At 35.4% G+C, this 19612-nt stretch overlaps 1 protein-coding gene and 1 pseudogene across 1 annotated transcript in view; one reads left to right on the top strand and one right to left on the bottom strand.

Moving 5' to 3' along the window:
- The window catches only part of LOC110095837 (transcription factor bHLH121), a 55062-nt gene that overhangs the window by 26299 nt on the left and 9151 nt on the right, over positions 1–19612 (top strand). The window lies entirely within an intron of this gene.
- On the bottom strand, positions 16394–18445 carry LOC114581381 (annotated as a pseudogene).

The raw sequence follows: 19612 nt of genomic DNA on the forward strand, positions 1-19612 counted from the left end.
CTAGAAGCAAATATTCAAAAATAAACATTTTACAAACAATGTTAAAAACTGTTATTTTTTCAAAGATTTACAAAATATTTCATATGCCAATTTCGCCCTATACTTTGGCATGTCTTCTTGCCAACTTGTACTATCAGTCCAATCAGTGTTTCCTTCAAGACTTATCCTTTCCATATATTTACAGAAATATATTCCATAATCTACAAAGTTGTTCTGTTTTGGCATACCTTTAATAATAGAAAACTTCTATTTTCTGATATCACTATCAAAAGCTTATTTTGTGTCAGAATATATGACTTTAATCTGAAAAATACGTAGAGCAATAATTAGTTATGTAAATTTTTGAAAAATTGAAGAGTTCATCAGTTTCATGATGTCATCAAACACTTACGATTTTTGGAACAATAAGCCTATGCTCTTTGACGTGGTGGGGTAACGAGTCATAAAATTTTCACCTTTGTTCTTTCAGCAAACCAATCAGAAGGGTCCAGTGCGAGGATTCAATGATTGGCTGTAATAAAATATTGTTTGAAGTAACAAAAAGTTCGGTTATATGGTTGATTTGCAATCTGGACAATTTATCCCTTTTTTTGTTATTCTGCAAGTGCAAAAAGTAAATGTAAGAAATGAAAAATAAATATTAAAATTGGTGTTAAATTGATTAACTGAATACTAAGTTACTAACCAAAAATATTGGCGAGATGTATAGAAATTTATGGTACTTATCAGGCATAAGATTACATTTCTCATTTAACAAAATGGTCAAAATATCTACATGTTCATTGCCTAAATAATCGTCGCTTAATAACTCGTCAATGTTAGATCTAAAAATAAGAAGGATATTAATTAATAAAAAGAACAAAATCGTCCCTATAAAAAAAATAATAAACATAAAATACGTAAAAAATTCACATAGAATATGAATATCATACGCATACTATATGCATACCATACGCATAACATATGAATATCATACACATAACATACATAAAACTAATAGAATTATGAGTTCCTAACTGTTACAGTTTTTATCTTAGCTTGAACTTCAAGCATTCATACTTAAAATTTCTCTTCTCAGAACTCAGACTCAGAATATCTTTGTAATTTACTATTTTATTTGCATAATCAGGAGTTTGTTGAATGTCATTGACTGGTATTGGTTCATTTGGATTTGTGTATGGAATTAGTTGCATTCTGCTGGGATTAACTCATTTTGGGGCATTGACTCATTTTTGGATGGGATTTGCTCATTTTGGGGGATTGGTTTATTGGTGCTGGGGGAGGGATATCTGATTTATGTTTTTTATTGGAAGATGAAGAGTAGCTAACAGATCGTTTCTGTGAAAATAGTTTGCTCTGATCAATGTGATTATTGAGCTTGACCTCAATAACTTCAACTCTTTCAGCTAGATCTTCAAACTTTCTGCTCATGACATCGGCCTGGACGATGGGGATCAATTATGTCTAAATTGATCTGGTGATTAAGGAAAGTAGTTAAAGATGATTGATTCGATCATATCATCCTGGACGATCGCAGGATCGGCCAGGACGATCAATTCAAAAACCTTGATTGCTCCTGGACGACCAAAAATCGTACATCATCATTTGTTCAGGCAATGTTCTGGATGATTTTGCGCAGATTTGAGCTAATTGGCCAGTACAATCGCGAGATCGGTCTGGACGATCAAGTCTTTTTGTTTTCGTCCAGACTCCCATCCAGGGTGATGTTATGGACGATATTCCCTGATTTGTACCAATCGTATAAGACGATATATTATCGTCCTGGACTATAGGAACAAAAAATCTTCTAATCGTCCCAAGTCATCCTGGCTGAATGAGCTTAATTTGTACTGATCGTATAGGACAATATCAATATCGTCATGGACGATAAAGTCAGTTCTTAAAAATCTATTTAAAGGACTCATGTTTTCTCAAGCATAAGAGTCTTTTGCTGCAGTCTTGATCTGAGAGAGCTTAGAGGAGAGGAAAAGAGAGGGAGAAAGAGGGAGGAACTTGTGAGGGGGCGCTTGTGAAGGGGTTTCACAAGGATTGCTCCAAGCAAGGGTCCAAGGTGTCTTCTCCAATCATCGTTCCTCGTTCTTGGAGGCTCAAGGGAAGTCTTCTTCAGCAATTGATTGTGGTTCTCTGCTTGCTTTAGGAGGAAGCAAAATGAGTCGGTTCTCTGCCGCATTGGGTTGGTGAAAAGGAGTGTTTTGTAAGGGCTTCTCCACCTAGCTGTGTGGGCTAAAAGAGAGACACTAAGTTAGTGCAATACTCGGAGGGTGCCTCCGAGGAGTGAACGTAGGTCAAGGTTTAACCGAACCACTATAAATCTGCTGTGTTCTTTTCTTTGTTTTTACTTACGCATTTAATTTATGCATTTTGTTTTTCTTGTGGTGAATTGTGTTTTTGTTTGAGTACGTGATTTGCTTGAGAAGTCTTTTAAAATACTAATTCACCCATCCTCTTGGTTACCCTCGGGACTAGTTCATAAGGGCTTAGCATCCCTAACGAACTTTCAACTAAGACCTATCCAACTGAAATATTTAGGCTACCCTTAGTAGATGTTGTAAGTCCCTACCCAAATCTAGTCACACAGACAACTCTTGTTGAAAAATTAAGGCAAAAACCTCAAGAAAAAATTTCATCTTTAAATAGTATTTTGAAATACAGTAATTATGATTCCTATGTTAAAAGCTTGTAGAATTTCTATCGTAGGATTTCTTACTCAAGTAATTAAAGCCTTCGGGCATCCTAGCCTATAGGGTTAGGTTGTAAGACCCACTAGCGGGCTTCTTCTAAGTGAAGTTGTAAGTCCCATGTTAAGGAAAATTGTTAAGTAAATAGCGATAATCCTAAATCCCAAACAATCAAATTTAAAACCTCCGGGCAACCTCGCTGTAGAGTTAGTTTGTAAGACCCATTCTTGGGCAACTCATAAATAGAGTAATAAGCCCCAATTCCAAATCAAATCTTCGGTCTACTTTCTACAAAAGACATGAGTCCCAATCTAAATCTAAATACTTAGGCTATTTTCTACGAAAATCACGAGTCCTAATCTAAATATAAATACTTGGACTACTTCCTAAAGACGCCATAAGACCCGCTCCAGTCTAAATTCTTAGGCTACTTTCTAAAGAAGCCATAAGACCCACTCCAGTCTAAATTCTTGGGTTACTTCTAAACGAATTTATAAATCCAAAACTAAATCAATATTTTTTTGGGTATTCTAATAGATGTTAACCTTAAAACACCAAAAACCCAAATAAAACTAAAACTAAAATTCACATCTAACCACTTCAGTCTACTCGAGAACCCTGAGAGGATGCAACTCATGGCTGTTAATCAGATTCTCTGAACACTACGGTCAATGATTGTTAGTGTTCGTAGACTGAAATTTCACAGTATACCCGGGACAACAGAACCATGGGATCTTGATCGAGCTTATCTCCATTTTCCGACTATTGAGACTAAAAATATCTAAAGTTTATTCATCCTTAATCGTGAGTTCTCTCTTATGTAGAAAGAGAGGTAATTAATTATGAGTGCTTGCGCTCATGGGAAGTAATGACCCCAGATCTTTAAACCTTGACATTACCCTCAGGGGAAATCTGGTTAACTACAATCTGACTTAAGGGAAATGGAATCCCACAACTGCAAAGCGAGATTCATGCATTCGTGACGTTTTTTTTTAGCCAACACTATAGTCATCATATAATTTGTTGGTTTGACTAGAAAATCGTTAAAATCAATCCAATTTTGTGGAAATGGCCAGTCCTAAAAAATATTTAATTTATTTCTAATAAAATTTTAAATAGTATGTTTTAGATCTTTTAATGCCATCTAAATATTTTTAATACCATATGGAGGTGAATTTGACCATGATGCATGTATGGTAATGATTGCACAAACACGGACACGACGATATGAACAAGTCAATTATTAAAAATAAAGAATATGGGTTAAACACTATATTATACTTTTCTTTCTTAAAAATAGTGTTTAAAAATTAAATAAATAGAATATTATGAATAATTGAGTAATAATAAATAGTTTAATTAGGATTTATGCTTAAAATGATTAATATTAAGATTTCGAGAGTCGGACGTCAATATCGTGTTTCAAGCATCGAGATGGAAAATAAAGCTGTCAAGAGTTGGGCATTGATGTTGTGTAATAGATATTGAGTGTCGATGTCTAGATGATGTCAGTCATCTATGGAAAGACGATGTTGGACAAAGATGAGATTTCGAGATGACGCGGGAGTGTGATTGTTTGTGTAGAAATTGTTGACGTCAAATTTGATGTTGAGATAGTTTGAAACATGGATGTTATGACAACGTCGGATGTCGATGTTGCGATGACAAAAAAAAAATAAAATATGAAACCCTAGTTGCGATTGGGGTTAAGAGAAAATATGTCGATGTTGTGAAACCCTAGTTGCGATTGCCAAAAAAAATTTAAAATATGAATATTTGAGGAATGGGGTGTTAATTGAGAGCAATTGATTTGGGGGTTAAGAGAAAATAAGAAATTTTATTTTTTATTTATTAATAAATAATTGAAATATAAGAAATTATATTAAAAAAGTTTTCATAAAATTTTTAAGACATGTTCAATTTATTTTTAATATTTTTTAAATATGACATGTCTTTGGTGTGTTCGATATATGCCAGAGGCATGTAGTACGCGTATTGTGTCTGATATGTGTCAGACACTGTATGCCTCTTTAGGGAGAAGTTTTGATACATCGTAGCTTGTATGCCATCTCACATGCTTTGTTGCTAATTGTGTATTCTTTACACTATGTAAAAACAACTCTTTAAAACTTTTTTATGGTGTGGGACAAAAAAATTGTATGAATACTATATGAGTTGGAATGCGAATTTAGGCTGGGTTAGTCTACAAATTTGGGTTATTATAATTTGCATGAATATTATATGAGTTAATTAAATTAAATATTTTTTTTATGATAAATTCTATTTATTTTTATACATTTATATTATAAATTTTTTAATATTATAAATATATTTTAATGCTTCTATGTTTATATTTATAACATACATATACTTATATTTATATTAATAATTAATCAAACTTCTTATCGTGTTATGTCTCTTTAATTGAGCTTATTCAACATTCTTAATTGAGGTAATTATATATTTATTTTAAAATTTTAAATTATTTTATAATTTATGTTATAATTAAATAATTTTATTATTTATTATGTCATCCGGTTCCACCCTAGTCAAACTATTGAATCTTGAACCTCCTTTCAGTTCTATGTTTAGTCCTGTTTTCATTACCTTATAAATCTCCACTTGAAGTACTTTTTTTTGCTACGAATTATCAAAATTTCTATATAATGACATAACTATCTTTAATACAAAAATTAAGATAGAAAGAGGTGTACAAAGTTGAGTTGAAGGATTTTTAGTGATGTTATTTATCCAATTCCAGAGGCTTAAGTTAATGCATTGTTTAAAATTACGCAATATGAGGCTCATCTTGAGGCCTGACTCAGCGCAATTGTAGTGAAAAAATGCCTCGAGGCTTACACATCTAGCTTTTTTATGAGGCTTGCCCCTCAGCTTAGCTGAGGCCTTCCTTGAGGCACGCCTCGCCTCGTTAGCAAGTAACTTACGCCTCACCTTATTTGTATATATATATTTTTATTAAAACTAACATAAATCACGCCTTCATGCACATTCGAGTGCAACAACTTCCTCTCGATTGCCTCTACCTCCAGCCCGTAGTCTTCGCTGCAGACAACACCATCGTAACCATCATCGATAATCAACGTTTTAAAAGGCGAAATCGGGAATCGAGGCGTTTTGGATAAGCGAAGCGCGGTGTAAGCCTCAAGGCGGATCGAGGCGTAAGCCTAAAAAATGATAAAAAATAAAATAATTTAAAATTATGAATAATGATAAAAAGTAACAAAATATTATGTCAATTGTGAATTTGATGATTTGTTCTAAGATAATATTAGTATATTACTGGAAAAGAAGATTTAAAATAAACTCACTTGAAAATAAAACATCCCTTTAGGATCAAGACCCAATGCAGACTCATCATCACTTTGATTGTATTCAGAAGAATCTTCATAATTAATGTCAAAGTCATCCTCAAATTTTTCTTCATCTATAATATTTTTTCTTTTATTTCCTATATCAGTTAATATTTCATTAGTTTTAGAATGAAATAATAATAGCATAAAAAATAATTCATTATATTTAAGAATACCTTTGAATTTTTTTGAAGCTCCAATCTCATTTTGTTTTTTTCTTTTATATACATGAGTAGTTGTTTCATTGTTTTCATTGACATGAGTTTCTCCTTCTGCTTCAACTTCAGAAACATCAACATTCTTAAGAGTAACCCATTCATCATCAGATTGTAAATCATCAACAAGTAAATGGTCAATTTCATTATCAATGCTTTCTTGCTTCTGTAATTTGAGATGTTTATTTTTCAGTTTTTTGTTAAACATAATATAAACTAGTTTGTTCATTCGATCTGTCACCAATCGATTTCTTCTCTTAATATGAATTTGATTGAAGATGCTCCAATTACGCTCGCATGTAGAAGTCGAACATGTTGGACTAAGAACTTTAACTATAAAAGCTTTCAATTCAGGAACATCATCTCCAAATTGACTCCTTCAATGTTCTACATGAAAATGAATAGTATTTTATGAATATTGATTGAAGTAGAAGACTTGAACATAAATATTAAAATTAAAATTATAAATATACAAGGAGATCGTGTTTTGTAGCATGCTTGTGCTGCTTTAAATCCAAATATTTTCTTCTTCAAATGAAATTCCTCAAGTTGATCATTCACTTTGAGGTAATTTTCTTTAGAAATGGGTATGTCCATGCATGCATACAAATCAATTTTAACCTCTTTATCAACATGAAAGTCTTTATCATAATGAAATTGAGGGTTTAAATAGTATGCAGCAGCATGTAAGTGTTGGTGTAATTGACGATCCCACTTTTGATCTATAATATCTCATATTTCTTTGTAGGCACTTTCTTGATCTCTCAAATCTTTTGCAATGTCTTATTTAGCCCTATTCATTGCTTCATAAATAAATTCCATAGCCGGTGCCCTCTCACCATCAATCATTCTAAGTACCTTAACTAATGGTGTTGTTGCCTTCAAAGTATAATTTGTACTGCGCCAAAATGAATCATCTTTCATAATAATTTTTTTACCTGTTTTCCTTCTTGTTTTTTTGCCCATGAACTTTTATCCTATTCTTCAGAAGCAAACATAGCTTCCAAAGGTTGCCTTAACTTCTTGAATCTCCGCAATATTAAATATGCAGTAGTAAATCTCGTAACAACAGGTCTAATACTTTCCTTGTCAGTGAATTTTCTCATCAAATTGAGTACCAAAAAATGATTGTATATGAACTTACTAACGAATTTGACCTTCAATAGGGCTGATTTATGCTGAGACAACTATCCCAACCTCTTAAGTATTAAATCAATGCAATGTGCAGCACAAGGAGTCCAGTAAAGGTGAGGCCTATTCTCCATTAGCATTCTCCCTACACCTTTATATGCACTTGCATTATCAGTAACCACTTATACTACTAAAGCATCACCCACTTCCTCAACAATTTTATCTAACATTTCAAACAATAATTGTGCATACTTTACAAAACTTGAAGCATCCACTGATTTTAGAAAAACTGTTTCATATGGATTGTTGACCAATAAATTAATAATATTTTTATGTCAAAGATCTGACCAACCATCTGACATTATTATGACTCCTGTCTCAATGCAAGTCTTCTTAACATTATCTACCAATTTTGAAGTTGTCTTGACCTCCTCATTCAGCATCCAAGTCCTCAGTTTATACATGCTTGGAAGTTGTAGTCCTCTTTCATAACTTCCAACAGATCGTAACATATTGATCCATGACGGAATCCTAACAATATTAAATGGAATCCCATTTTTATAGATGAATCTGGCAATATCGAAACAAACTCTATTCCTGAGTTCTTTTGTAGTAGTAAGAGACTGAAGATCTTGAGTGTTTATGTTATTATCGTCATCAATATTTATCATAAATCTATCCATGGGACCCTGAGTGCCTCGGTTAGAAGAAATTAGATGGCTTCCACTACTGGAACCTTCATGCTATGATCCATAGTAAGAAGAGTTTTCTATCATCTCTTCTATATTTCTTTGTGTGACCTCCTATGTGTTGGCAAGCTTCTTTAAATAATATATACATTCCTTTTTCACCTCATCATGTACATTTGCATATGGTCTCACATTGGCATGAGTGCAGGCTAGATGATCCTTCAACCTCTTGACGCCACCAGTTATGCGTTTCTCACAGAAATTACATTTCATGTAAACATATCCTTCTTTGCACCTTTGTCTGACACTTCAACTTGAGTTCCATATTTCCATACAGGTTCTTTCCTTCTCATGCCACTAGTCATGCTAATAATTTATAGAATAAATAATCAACATCAAATTATTGATATAGATATATATATATATATAAGATTTTTATTTATTCACAAGCAAAGAAATCACAACACAAAATCAACAATATGACAGATTTTAACAATTATTTGTACTACCAATAATAAGATAACATGAATACAACAATATACCAGTCTGCCGGGGGTCCAAGGGTGCGCTGCCCCCGACGGGGTTCGACTTGCGGGGGTTTTCGGGGTCCAAGGCTGCGCCCCCGGAACAAAATTTTATTGTAAGAGTAATTTTGAAATTCTGCTTGCATATACCTGACGGTACCGAGCATGTACATGCTCGCTATCGAGCATGTATCGCTAGGTACATGCTCGGTATCGAGCATATACTGCTAGGTATCGCTAGGTACCGCTCGGTACCGAGCATGTATCGCTAGGTACATGCTCGGTATCGAGCATATACTGCTAGGTATCGCTAGGTATTTCTAGGTACATGCTCGGTACCTAACAGTATCTGCTAGGTACCGAGCATGTACCTAGCGATACCTAGCAGTATCGAGCATGAACTGAACATACAAATGAAAGAAAGCCGAATAAGGAGTTATTCAAGCTCACCTGGTCTTCCGACGTATTCGAGGCCAGAACATTTACTGCACTCACAACATCGGCTTCGTTTCCTGCTTTTGAAACCATTATTGCGTTCGACTTCATTTCCTACGTCGTCTCCTTCCGATTTCGTCTCTTGACTCACGGCTTAGTCTCTTTCCCTCACGGCTTCGTTTCTTTCCCTCACAGCTTCTCCTCTAGTTCGCCTTTCAATTCTCATAGGAAGCCTTAATCCTATACGCGAACACGAATCAGCTGCGTCGTATTTACATATATACCAAATAAAAAATTTTGAGGCGGTGCCTCGTACTGCCTCGAGGCGTTATGCTCTAATGCGTACGCCTCGTGTGAAAAATCGTACGCTTTGCTGAATGGTTCGAGGCGTAAGCCCCGATATGCATGACTTCCGCCTTGTCTTGAGGCACGACTCAATGCAGACGCCTCGTCTTCTTTTTTAATGGTTGCCAATAATCACTTGAAAGCTACACATCACTTCTTAAAAATTTTGGAGCATTAATCTCATATTTATGTTGATAAAAATATTTCTAAAAGATGAACATGATTGAAATAAATTAAAAAAATTTATATTATGAGGCATTCGACTCTACCGAATGAGGCGGGAGATAGACCAATTTATTATGGCGGCAACTCAGATAACGACCACCTAAGTGATGACAGTTCAGATGATCCCTAAGTTGTTGCCAACTATTTTTGTTTTTATTAGAAATTAAATATAAATGAGTAGAGAATTGAGAAAGAAGAAATTTGAAGTTGAACTTGATGTTATATGATATTTTTATGCATTTTCTATATTTACTATTGTTTTACTCTTATAATATTTGGATTTGAATTCTATTTCATACAATTTAACACTTGTTACTTTATATCTTGTGCAATTTTTTGTTTTATATGGATGCCAATTTGTTAATTCATAATTCAATAGGAAGTTAATATCATCATTTAACATATTATTTAGGTATTATATAAAACATCACTTTTAACATTTATTATCACTTTACGCAATTTTTTTATTTTCAGGCTTACATCTCAAAACTCTTTGAGGCTTATGCCTTGCCTCATGAACAAAAAAATGCTTCAATACCCATTTATGCAATTTTAAACATTGGGTTAATGTACAAACCTTTCAAGTGGATTGGAGCAAAATTAACAGAACCTTTTGGGTTTAATGGTGTATCACCTGATGCACTATATAGATTTTCGAATGTGCGTTTCACAAATCTAAATTACCTAAAGCAAAGTGTGTGCCAACTGATTGATCACTTCTTAAGTGATTCAAAAGATTGCAAATAAATTACACAAGCTTTTGTATGACTTGGCCCATGAGCTTAGAGCATTCAAGTTGGAGCAAATTATCAAGCATAAATTTGGAGCTTGCACAAGCTTTTGTACTGGCCCATGAGCTTAGAGCATTGAGGTTGGAATGAATTATCAGGCATAAATTTGGAGCTTGTTTTACATTCCAAAGAATCTTAAGAATTCTTATAATTTACTTTTTAAAAAATAAGTCTTCCAATTTCATAAATGTGCCCCTAAAAAAAGTTAAAACATCAAGACTTTATCCCACTACGTGGGATCGACTATACGATTCATTTTTCTCTATTGTGTCCTATTAACGGTCAATTCCCCTAAAAAAAGAATTCCATTATATTAGAAACTGTTCATACGCATAAGTTGTTCACATATATACTAAATTAATACATATGACATATAAAAACTTTTTAAGATGCATATGAAAAGAAATTCTCTAAAACTAGATTTACATATGTACCTAGCTGTAGCTTGTAGGTCTTCACTTGTTGCACATAAAATCTCTTATATTAGTTATCTATTCCACATGGGACTTGGAAAAAAATTCATCCAGTAATTTTTGGGGAGGGGATAAGTTAAAAGTATAAATTTATAACTTAATGGGTATATCACATTTCTGAATATAGTAATTATAATAGTATATGTATGTTAATTTGTTGAAGTAAAAAAAAAAATTAAAGATTTGTTTATAGACTTTAATGTTGTGATTTTTTTATAACATTCAACTCATATACAACAACAATAACAACAACATCATGTCTTTGTCCCACTATGTGGGGTCGGCTACATGAGTCCTTTTTCTCCATTGTGTCATGTTAAAAGTCAAATTCTTATTTAAATCTAATAAGGAAAGATCATTTCTAATATTCTCTAACCAAGTCTTTTTAAGTCTACCTCTACCTTAACATTGAATGCATATGCTTAAATAAAAATTTAATTTGAAATCAAACTATAGTCTTGACTCATGCATTATTGATGTGAAATCATGATATATGGAATAATAGTGGATGTCATAATCATAATATTTGATGTAACAATCATATCAATTAACATATAGTAGTAGCATAATAATATTTACAATAGTATGGTTATTGCATTAGAACCATACACATACTAATCAGTAGACTTTAGAGTAATCATAGCAGTATGTCATAACAATTGATGTCATGGTCATAATCTTAGTATTTGAACATTATCATCATCATGGATCATAGGTAGCATAGATTGAAATAGCTTTTAGACTATAAGGTAAATAATTATAAATTATTTTTCAGCCCTAATTATAAACATAACTCATTATTGGCCGACACTTCCCTCGTCGACACAATGAGGCATTTCTTGTGCATCTGTGGGCTCCGAAAATTCGGCCTCAGCCTCCACTAGCTTTTCTTATTCGGCGAGGGAGTTTTAATGAACTAAGTTCCGAGGTAAATTTTGGAAGGCAGATGGGTTGGTAGATAAGGCACTACCCAGAGATTTCGCCCTCATTTTGTGAGGACTTTATGATCTGAGTTCTGGTTTCCTATAGGCGCAAGCCCCTATAGTTAATTACCCCTCCCGATAACGAGAGAGAACTTTCGATTAAGGCTAGTCGTCAATCAGATACGTATAGAATACGTGTTATTTGGCATATAGTAGCAGCAATGATTGGATTTGAAAATTTGGAGTATTAGAATATTTGGAGATTTCATATTTAAAATAGAAATTTCACCATCTAGCACTTAAAGCGGATGGTGGGGGAATGGATGATAGACCCGATCAAGATCCCATGGTTCCGTCGTCCCGGGCCATCGTGGTCCCTGGTCTACTTAGTCAGAGGAGGTAGTCGACCCAACCTGACAGAAGGATCCTTGTCGGCAGCCATGGGTTGCTTCATCCAAGGGAACCTTGTAGACCGGGGTTGAATGTTTGTCTAAGGGGACAAATTTAAATCCACCTTAGCTAACAGAGGGCTTTGTGCCCTATCAATCATATCCTATTGATTCATATCTCAAGGATTTGATATCATTAAGGAGTGTATTGTGTCTGGCAATAACAGGTATTTCGTGGTGCCATTTGGCGGCAAAAACCACTCGGTTCAGAGGGCCCCGGGTCATAACCGTTTACCTGCAGTGCCATTTGGCGGCAAAACTGCCGGTTAGAGGACACGTACCACGTCCTTACTGACAAGAGATTGTTTGAGAATGGATCCTAGTAATATTTTCGACTAGGCATTTGGCTCTTTGTGAGCTAGAGTTTATTTGAATTTGTCCGCCTCGACAAACTGTTGCGGAGGGCGGATGGATTTTGCTTTAAGTTTTTGATGGATTTATTTCATTTTAAATATTTTTGGAATTTTGGGATTTTTGTGGAGCTTTGGATTTTGGGGATTTTTGGATTTTTGTGGAGTTTTGGATATTTGGGTGGAATTTGAAAAAAAATTAATTATAATTAAATTTATTTAATTATAACTAATATAATTAATTAATCATTAATTATAATTAAAAGTTTATTAATCATAATTTGATTAATTATGATTAATTCACAATTAATTTGTAATTAATTATAATTAAAAATATTTAGTAATAATTAAACTTAATTAATTATAATTAGCTTATAATAAATAATAAATAATTATATTAAAATAAATCCTCTGTTTCTCCCTTTTAGCCGCAAATCTCAAAGGATTTACGGGATTTGGCCAAAAAGCGAACGAAAGGGAGAAGTTAGCTTCACGGCCAACGAGCTCTCCATGTTGTCTCCGCTCAAAATGTCGTAACTTCCGATTCAAACAGGGAGGAAGGTCGTGGAAGGTGGAGCGAATGGAGGCTAGGGCACAGGGAGGAATCGGAGGAGATCGGGCCGGCAGGCGGAGCTTGGATCTCTCGGCTAGGATCGGGTAAGAGTGGAAGCTCTCTCTCTCTCTCTCTCTCTCTCTCTCTGGAGGCGTCGATATGAGGGGAGAACTGTGGAGGAAGCTCGGGCAAAGGAGAGAGCTGCTTGCGATTGTGGAAGAGAGGAGGCGTCGGTTTGTTGGAGATTGGAGGAGGCGACGGGATGCTTGTGGGAAGAGTTCGGTTGGGATTTTGGAAGAGGAGAGAGTGGGGTTCGTGAGTGAGAAGCCGCCAACGAATGCCTCGTTTGGGTCTGGTATTTAACGATGAGAACAGGGCAGCGATCGAGAGCGGGATTTCAGCAGGAATCGCGGGAGAAGCGACTGATTCGGCGCTGATGTACAGTACCTCGGCGGACCTTCGGCAGGATTCGCGGGATCCAGGCGGCAGAGGTATGTTGTGTATCTCTATTTTGCCTTCTTCTCTCTTTTATTCCTTTGGGTATAGCATGGAGGTCAACAGCATCTATTGTTATTTGTAGAGGAGTCACGCTTCACTCACGAGTGATTAATACATCCTTCGTCAACACAGTGGGGTACAACTCAATATTAGCATTGTCTGGGGAAAACATGTTATAGGAAAATATGCTTGTACTTCAAGTTTCTTATACAAAGTAGATGTAGAACTTGAAGAAAACCTTGACAAAATATTCAATTTCAGCAAAACTGAATTTGGTAACAAGACTGAAATTGGTAACAAGTAAATGATGAAGATGAACACTCAAGAACACTTTTTATTGTATTGTATATGAATAAAAAGACAAGATACATGTGATCTTTGATTAGAGAGGTAGATCGACTCTCCCAATCAACCTAGATGCCTCTAGGAAGCTCTCTCTCAAAAAAAAAAAGGAACTACAACAACGGATAAAACTCAACAATAACATAAACTAAACCTTAAATAACTCTCCCTTAAGTAACCCTATAACACAATAACATAAATAGAACGTTACTAAACATTTCAATCATAATTTAATAAACCCTTCCTAAACAACATAACATAATTAGGATGTAACAACTCAAACTTTTAACTATCGAGATATTGTTTGCTTTGGCCTAAGAGCCTCACGGTTTGGTAATGTTGGTGTAACTTCCCAATAGGTCACCCATCCCAGAATTGCTCTGGGATGAACACGCTTAATTGCAAGTTTTTTAAATGAACTTTCAACCATTAAACCAAAAGGCACCTCAATGTTAAAGAGTTTAGCTTCTTTTACTTAAGGAGTTTCACATAGAAAGCATTCCTAATCAATTAAACAGCTTCTCTTTGATTCCTCTTCCTTACATAATGAATAATAGCTTCCCTTGGCTCTACAAGGTTGACCTGACTTCAATACTTCCCTCTCAAAAAGCCACCTTGTCCTCAAGGTGTAACAAATGTATTCTCCATCTAGAAGTCCTCCTGTAGTCATTCGTCGTGTATTTGTGCTTTTGACAGATATTGCAGTTGGCCACCATCTCCACATCATTATGTATTCCAATATAATACAATTCTTTTGTAAGCCTATGATAGTCCTTTTATACCCCCAACTGCCATCTTATTGCACTGTCGCGGAACTCCCGCAATAAGTGGGGTACATGTGCTGACGTGATGAGGATGGATGATGAATCAGAACCAAGTCCAAAGTTTTTTAGGAACACTTCAACTCTTGGTTGTTTAAGAATTTGAGGTTTATGATACATGACATTGTTGCAGTTCAGGACCCCTAGTCTGTGATTTTGATGATGAAAAATATTATTGATTGAATTATTCTTTTTCTCAATGAATATTTTGGATATTCTTTTTAGTTATGAGCACTAACATTATAGGTAAAACATACACTGCGCAAGGCTATTGGAAGCTCAAGACTGGGTATAATATGATGTCAAGTAAAAGAGTCTGTATTTTTTATTTTTCTTTATTTTCTATTTCTTGAGTTTGCCCACATAAGAATATATGCAATTAGGTGATCATGTACACACACATCGGGGGAGAGAAAAAAGTACAAATTTTTTGTACAAATCATAATATACTACTTACAATCATATTATACTATTAGTTATAGAGAGAATGCACTTAACAACTAATTAAACAATTTGTTTATGTGAACTAATCATACTGTACGATTCGTTACGTTCTGAAAACCCAAGCCACCAGATAAATTAAGATTTTCGAAAATTGAATTTTGAACTAATTGTATTGTATGATTTGATTCGTACTGTACAAATATTTGAAAATTTTCTTAAATCAACCCCCCTGATTCATCAATCAAATCATGGTTTAATTAATGATAACATATCATACTGTACTATCATGATTGCACCGTACGACTGACAGAGATGAAATTTAATCCTCTCAAAGATCGTAACAATTGAAACAATGATTTTTTAACTAATCGTACTATACGATATTCACATCGTACTGTACGATATTCACATCGTACTGTACGACAGACTTGAAATCAACTAACCATACTGTATGATGATAGCAGTACGGGACGATTAACATAGACGATTTCCAATCGTCCTAGGAATTGTCATTTACGAATAGAGAGAAAGCAAACAGATCATACTGGACGATCTTTAGATAGTACTATACGATGTGTTTGAAAAGTTTCTAAAGATACTATACGATGTGTTTGAAAAGTTGAAAAGTGCATCTGAACGACTGTTTGCATCGTACTGAACGGGTCTAATTTTTGAACTGATTATACTATACGAATTCTAATTATACTGTACGAATAATGACGGCCAACTTGAATTTTTAGTTTTTCTTTAAGCCTAATACTTATGTAATGTTTTTAGAATCTCTTAAAAAAAGAGAGGATTGTGTGACTGCTAAATGAACTCTGAGAGAGAAACTTTTGAGAGAGATCCAGAGTTTGAGAGGAAGGAGAATGTGAGGTTGAGCATGAGGGAGAAGATGTGTGAGGGGATTACACGGTTGCTCTGGGCTGGCTACACCCTTTCTCCTCTTGTGGCCTTGGTAAGTCCTTGAAGGCTCTCTTGGGAGAGAGGCTTCTAAGTCAAGTACTCGAGGTACTCTGCCTTCTTTAGGAGGGAGAAAAAGATTAGAGGCGCGCTGCCTTCTCCAGAAGGGAGGAAAAGCTTTGAGTTCTCTTCCTTCTTTAGGAGGGAGAAAAATGATTCAAGGTCCGCTGCTATCATCGGGGAAGGTGACAGCTTCCAGCACTTCGCCGCATAAGGTTTGGTGAAAGTGAGTTTGTAAGGGCTTCTCCGCCTTGCTGTGCAAAAAGAGAGGCACTTTGTGTTAGTGCAATATCCAGAGCAGAGGACTCCGGAGAGTGGACATAGGTCAATATTGACCGAATCACTATAAAATTCTGGTGTGTTTGTTCTTATTTTTATTTTCCGCATTTTACTTTTATGCATTTAATTTCTGTGATAATTGCTTGGTGAAAATATGAGATTAATGTTTTGTTGTGTTAATTAGAATTTCATCACATTATTGTACTTGTTAAGTTTATTAGCTTTCGCATCGGTGATCAAATTGTTTATTTTAAAGTATAGAAAAATTACAAACATATTTTTCATGTGATTAAGAAAATTTTTAAATAACCAATTCACCCCCCTCTTGGTGCACCTCGGGCTAGTTCTGTGTGGTTTAACAATCTTCTCGAACTTTCAGACACGTTTATGCTTAAGAATTGTTGCATAATTTGAATACCAATACCAACAATAAGTGCTTGTTTGACACCAGGTTCAGGAAGATCTGCCCACACAAAACCTTTAACAACTATTTCCAATGGATGAACCATTGCTGGCCAGACAGGATGCTGTTCCAGCAGCTCCTTAGAGTAAAGTGCAGGCTGGTTCTCTAAAGAAGCAACCTGGATAAATTCACTTTCTTCAGTAACTTCTTGACCCGACTTGAACAAGTGAACCCCTCCTTGAACCAGGCACATCCTCTTGGTGCAAATAGATTCTTTTAAAACCTCCTTATTCCTATCCGGGCCCTCTCGCTCAGCCCATTTCCTTATCAGTTGCCTACCAGCAATACGCATGCTGCTGATAGCCTCACTACTTTCATGAGCAACATATGGAGGAATAATGTCCTCCCCCCATGCTTGTCTGATGAGAAATCAATAGACTTTGTAACAGAATCACTTGCTGCAACAGCATCAGAGACATGGTCATCACCCTCTCTTTGGCGAGTCTCTTCATCTTCATCAGAAAACTTCATATAACTGCGTAATACCCCATGATAAAGTGCCAGCCTCAGCTTAATCCTTTTTTCATTAGTAAATGCAAAAATAGTCATGATGAACAATAATGACTTAGAAGTACAGCCATGGATCTAGTGCTAGTGAAAACAATGATAGAAATGCCCAGAGTTTTGCCCATTATAGTGGATGTGATGCAAACATTGCACTTATATGGCTTTGAAAAAACTCCTCGCCGTGGGCAATCTGGACAACTGTAGCAAGACTTGATGAAAAATATTAGTCAACTGTGATGATTCAGTTTGTAATGCCACAGGATGCATTACATTAACTGCTTTTATGAGATACTTCCCGTGGGCTGTATCAAGAGAGCATTACGGCATCAGTGCCTTCACGCACAACAATTGTTATATTAGTAACTTCTGGTATATTAGAAACTTCTGCTCTAGTTGGAGTTGGGTGATTAATCATGCACTTCAACATATTGGTTGCAACAATAATTGGCTTTTGCATGCTGCAACATCTTTTAATGAGCTCCTCCTGGTCATTGAGTTTGTTAAAACTGGAGTAAAAAAGCCTCCAAAATTGAATTAAGTGCTCTAATATACTTATTCTGGCTGAGATCAACATAAACAACACATTGTAATTGATCAATAACACTCCCCACATCATCACACAAACCAATTGCCTGCAAATCTAAATAGTTCAACTTATGCAGCTTATTAAAACCAGAAGACAATACAACCTTATCATTTCCATCTTCAAAAATAACCACACTAGTAGAAACCAAAGGCTGTTTAACTGATTTTCTTTCATTCTCAGATGTTGGCTTGGTTTCAGTGTCTTTCAAATCTTCGTTTTTGTATTATGAAAAACATAGGTTCTTAGGATGTGGTTGTCTCGGCAGAATCACTTTATACATGACTTAGGTTTTGATCAGCACCATCAGCTTGGCTTTACAAGTTTATTTCTTTGCCATTTTCTTTCACATCTTTCTCCTTGTTGAACAGTTTATCCTCAGCGAGAGCTTGTGTATCACTTATTGAGCTCTTATCCTTTTTCTCCTCAATCATTCCCATCTTTAACTTTCTCATTCTAGGATCACCATCACCCCAATAGCTTATTCCTCCTCCAGTGTAGCGGTTGTCGTGGTCCCGCCATGTCTCCCCCGTATATCGAGGGTAGGGGTCTCACCTTTCGTCCATCCTCCTTGCATGATCCGATCCCCATGGCTTCGCTCGACACCCTCCATCTCCGATCGCCCTCTACCCTTGCTCTTAATGCCTCCCCTAGTGATTGGGCACCCTAACACCTCCACCACAAAATTCACTCCTTGCTGTCTCTTCATCCAACAACTTTGATTCTCTCCTTATCGGAACCCTAGGAGGTGGGTCTTAATAAAAGAAACTCTCATCGTCGAACTTATCTTATCCGATCTTCCTTCCCTTAGATTTGTCCAAGGGAATCCCTATCAAATCTTGGTTAGGATTAGTAATCGAACCGTTAGTGGGGTTTTGGATCGCATCACCATGAGCTTTCTCATTATCTCCTCCAAAATTTTCTTTTCCTTTGGTTTAGCTCGAGGAATTGCCGGTGAAACCTTCTACTGCATCTCGATCATCTTCTTTATCATATCATCCAATTTCTCAAAGCGGTTCTGAAAGGATGAGAGATGCCCAAATATTTTTCCTCCATGCTGAGTTGTTCCTTATCGCCTGCATCTATCTTCTTTGCTGTCATTCACGGATTAAGATTCCAAACCGCGAAAAATAACAATAAATCTGGTCTTCAAAATTTGAAAACCAGCAAAACAGGAAGAAAATTGCAATAGAAATCAGCGACGAGGATTTAAATTTTAATGTAGGACACCTCTCTGATTCCAATTTGATACGAAGTAGATGCAAAACTTGAAAAAAAACTTTGGCTGAATATTCAATTTTAGCAAAATAGAAATTGTAACAAGTAAACGATGAAGAACACTCGAGAACACTTTTTATTGGATTATATATACGGGGTAAGACAAGATACAAGTGATCTACGATTAGAGAGGTAGGTTAAGTCTCCCAATCAACTTAGACATTGCTAGTAAGCCCTCAAAGAAAAGAACTACAACAAAACACAAAACTCAACAATAACATAAGCTAAATCCTAAAGAATCCCCCTCTTAAATAGCCATAG

The sequence above is a fragment of the Dendrobium catenatum genome, unplaced genomic scaffold (assembly GCF_001605985.2).
Source record: "Dendrobium catenatum unplaced genomic scaffold, ASM160598v2 fragScaff_scaffold_1685, whole genome shotgun sequence".
NCBI lineage: Eukaryota > Viridiplantae > Streptophyta > Magnoliopsida > Asparagales > Orchidaceae > Dendrobium > Dendrobium catenatum.